The following is a 4696-nucleotide window of genomic DNA, read 5'->3' on the forward strand; positions in this document are numbered from 1 at the left end:
TCTGATATTCGTGAAACCTCAGTTAGCACAACAACAGCACTTAGAAACCAGCAATCACCCAGCCGTCCTTGATTAAAAAGTACAGTATTACAGTGAGCAACTGGATCTATAAAGACAATACTAACAATCAACTTAGACCTGTTTCCCCAAAAAGCAAAAGAAAAGAGGAGGCAAGAGGGGATACTTTGAGCAAACAGTATGAAGCAAGAGTAGCACAACCTGGAAACATCTGAAGAATTTGCTACTCCGGAAAATAAGCATTGGTGATTACCCAGATGCTTCTCTTTCACTATATCAGTAGGCCTCATCCATTCAGAAACAACCTGGGATGAAAACTAATATCAGCTAACGTACCACACATCATAATCAAACCCAGACAACCAGAAGACCAATAAAACTCTGAGCAAAGTGATGCCAATGAACTCACCTGCAATTTAGATGGGGGATTGTCCGGATCCATAAATAACGAGCGGTCATTGGGAGGAAATTTTTGATCAGTGAAGTGTGATTCTCCTCTTGCTAAGAGAGCCTCCTTCACAGCTATTTCCACTGAAAGCATTCTGCGTGTCTACTTGAGGCTTCCTCAACCTTCGAGTAAAAGAATCCACGTCCAACACAACCCCATCACGATCTGACCTTCTCTTCCTCCCACTTGAATACTGTCCATCCCAATCTACATCATCTCTGTCATAAAGATCTACATCCGCAGGATCACTGTCCCACCCATCAACCTAAGCAAGAAGAACCAAAGTCAAAACATGAGACAAATTCCAAAAGACACGCAACTATTCCTTTAATGTTTACCAGATATGTTGAAATTAGCAACAGAAAAACAATCAATTAACTCCACCAATCTGGTTTCTTAAAGTTTCTGATTGTAAAAAAAAAAAAAAATCCTTCAAACATCTTGAACTTGAGAATCTGCAAAATTAAGGGACAAAGAGTAAGGGTTAAAGTTGCATTCATTTTATTATTTTTAAACGTTACTTATGAAATTATACTGAATATATTATTGTTGTTCGTTTTCCTTTTTAATTGCTCCAACGACACCATTTTTTTGTTTTCTTTTTCTCTTTTTTCTTGGAATGTCTATAGAAAGGTAAAAATTTATACGCACCCAGTGTATATATCAAATTAATTTTCTTTACCATAGTTATGTAATTAAATTAAATAAAATATATATTGATTAATCATGGTTAAGTAACATGAACTTTAAATTCAAACAAATGGCATGCATGTATTGACTTGATGTATACATCGGGTGCGTGTAAGTTTTAGCCCGATCGAAAAAGGTCTTTCTATCTCTAAATGGTAAGGGTAAAGCCCCATACGTTTTATTCTTTTCAAACATCACTTATAAAATCATACTGAATATGTTATTACGTTGTTTCCTTGATTTATTTTGTGTTTTGTTTAGGTGCAAAAACTAAGTACAAGTAACCTTATACAATATATTAAATTATATAATATCCTTTTACACAACTAATAGATGTAAGTTATCATATTTTGAAAATAAAATATAACTTATATACATCGACAGTCAAACAATATACGATTGCTCAGAAACACAAGAAAAGAAAAAAGACACCACAATTTTCTGTCAATTTTTTTTTTCCTTTCAATTAATGGATGAACAAATAAACACAAATTAACAGGTTGTGAATGATTTATACTGGCCATTTAAAGAGAGTGATATTTCGTTTGGTAGCTTAAGGTGTTAAAAGGTCACAATCATATAACATATTCGATATTTTTTCTCTATGGTTTGTAATTAATACTCTCTCCATCTAAAAAAGAATGATCTACTTTCCTTTTTAATCCGTTTAAAAAAGAATGACCCTTTCCCTTTGGCAATACTTTACTTTGAACTTTTCACATGGCATGTTTAAAACCATAAAATTAAAGGGCATTTTAGTACATTTGACAAAACTTTAATTTAGGACCACAAGATTCAAAAGTCTTCTTTATTATCTTAAACTCCGTATCAAGTCAAACTAGGTCATTCTTTTTGACACGGAGGGATTAAAAGACTTGACAGATTAGCAAGTATATTATGATGTTAATATCAAATTATGGCATTAATTGATTCGATGATTTGTATGTGATGGTGATTCTTATGTAATTAAGTATTAAAATAAGTTAATAGAATATTATAAAGTACATGTATTTATATAATTAGAAGAAATGAAATGACCGGCTGTGCTTTACTGATTAGTCTCCATGAGAGACACCAATCAACTACCAACGATGATCCTATTATCCTATTCTTGTAGTGGTGGTGGTGGGGTGAGGGTGGGGGTGGAGGGATACATTTATATACGCGAACGATGAATAAATAAATATGTGATATCGATAGCATGTTGAATCTTTAAATGACACGGTTCACTCAATTCAACGTGATACTAAGTGTAACAAAGTCTTGAGTCAGGCCTAAGTCTTTAATAATCACTTCAGTTCTTTCGTATTTCTGACGTCGACTCATCTTGCTTGAAAAGTCTTAAGAATGTAGCAAAAACGAAGCTTTCGTCTACAGTCCATTGTGGAAAGAGCACATCATCTTGTGTCACGAAAACCACCTAGTACAACTTTGCTCAATTCGGAATGGAAGTTGATACAAAATCATGTTACAGTACATTGAAAGAAAGGGAGATTCAGCAATAAAAATATTAGCAGGAATGGTGCAAAATATTGACTACTAATTGAACAACAACATTTAACAAAGGGCAGCCCGGTGCACTAAAGCTACCGCTATGCACGGTGTCCGGGGAAGGGCCCCACCACAAGGGTGTATCATACGCAGTCTTACCTTGCATTTCTGCCAAAGGCTGTTTCCAAGACTTGAACCCGTGACCTCCTGGTCACATGGCAGCAACTTTACCAATTGAACAACAATTTTTAACATTTTACACAAAGTATGTTGATCTTTAATAGCACAACATTTGTGGTATATCAAGAACTTGGCTCAAAGACATTATCTATACGAAACTAGGCATAATTATATGCACAACATATCTAATAGAAATGCTAACCTACTCACTAAGTTTATCGTCTCAAATATGAGACCAATCATCTTTGCTATGCTGAGAATATAAGAAGATTCACACCAACAGCAACAACTAAATGATGATACGTCTAGGAAGCAACACCAACGGTTACCCATTCTTGTACTATGGCTCAAGTCCACACTTCTAACATCCTTTCCCGTTGCATAGTTTCCTGTTCTTCGTGCAAGAACCTTTGTATTGTCTTCAGCTTTAAAGTCCTTGTTCCTCCTGATAAAATCTGATGTTCTTGGTCTTAGATAATTCGCGACCTGCCTTTTCTCTTACTCTCTCTTTGGAGCTACTGTTCTATTTGATTGGGTTTGTTTGGACGTTTTGCTTGTTGCAACTGAAGGCACGCTGCTGTCTGATAACTCTACTGAAGGATGAATAGTTACTTCTAAAACCTGTGGTGAATCGGCCACATTTAGACGTTCATTAGTGGAACATCTGTTATAAACTTATGCCCTTAAACAACGAACAGTGTTCTTAGTTGCACTAGTAGCTCTAGCCCCTGCTGCAGTTGAAGGCCTGCTTTGTGATTTAGTTTTACTTGCTAGCTCCTGAAAAAGTAATCAAGAGAGCAAGTTATGTTACTAGGTCGTAGGAGTGAGAGGGAAAAATAATCACTTCAGAGGAGGATAAGGATGGAGACTAAGAGAGTACTAAATTTCAAAGCAAGTTTTATTGGTTTTAATTTTTTGAAAGGTAAAATTCGCTTGTCCAAGAAAGGGGATTTGAGACATAAAATGACAGAAGAGTGGTTGCTTCTACCATAAAACAGTAAAAACATCTAGTAAACAAATCTACAAACAAGTTTTACTTTTCATGTGAGAACAGTAGGCTAAGTGCACGGAGGATTTGATGTTACCTAGTTTCAACACAGAAAATAACAGTTTTTGCCCTCAGAACATCTAGAATTTCTCTCTTTCTGTCAACCCTTCATCCGCCTCTGACTGCAGCTCTTGCTCCTGCCTCCTCCCAGCTCTGTCCATCCTTGTTTTTTTCTGAGCGGCGGCCAAGTTCACGGTAAAAGGCAGGCATGGGAGTTGCTTTGAAATTGAGATTTCTCCATAGCTGTTTGATCTCTGCTTCTTTCTTTTCCTACACATAGCACAAATAAAGTAATTGTCATCTAACTCTTGCCGATGACATGTTACACTCCCTCGGTTTTTATTTGTTTGTCTTAATTTCCTTGTTAGTTCGTTTCAAAAGGATTGACTCTTTCCTTTTTTGGCAACTCTGTAATTCCATGACTTTTAAAGAGCTAACATTTAACAATTAGCAGCCTATGATTCTCTGTATTAATTGGACCTATTTTCGTTAGTCACAAGAATCAGACCCTGGGTTTATTACCTATTTTCTCGCTTGGAGCTGACGTGTTTCTTCCTCTTTGGTATACACTTTATCCTCTAGCTTCATAAAGAACTGAAATCAATATCAAAGACTTCTTTTAGGTTTTATACGACGTTTGAACTTTATCGAGTAGACACAAGAAATTGGTCCTTGCCTCTTTCCTTTTCCTGGCCCGCTCTTCTGTTTTGAAGCAGAAACTAGATCCATTCTGTGTCACGCCTGGTTTACATGAATTTACACTCTCCTTATCCTTGTACAACAAAAATATGTCTAAGATATATGTTTATGAACACAATATG

General features: G+C 35.9%; 1 long non-coding RNA gene across 1 annotated transcript; it reads right to left on the bottom strand.

Annotated features, from left to right (window-relative positions):
- Positions 1-2901: 2901 nt before the first annotated feature.
- LOC124892043 lies at positions 2902-4696 on the bottom strand. The gene is made up of 3 exons (XR_007050046.1): positions 4398-4696; positions 3913-4145; positions 2902-3604 (listed from the first exon to the last, which is right to left on the bottom strand). It is a non-coding gene; the product is annotated as an uncharacterized LOC124892043 (long non-coding RNA).

This window comes from Capsicum annuum, unplaced genomic scaffold (assembly GCF_002878395.1).
Source record: "Capsicum annuum cultivar UCD-10X-F1 unplaced genomic scaffold, UCD10Xv1.1 ctg43410, whole genome shotgun sequence".
NCBI classification, from domain to species: domain Eukaryota; kingdom Viridiplantae; phylum Streptophyta; class Magnoliopsida; order Solanales; family Solanaceae; genus Capsicum; species Capsicum annuum.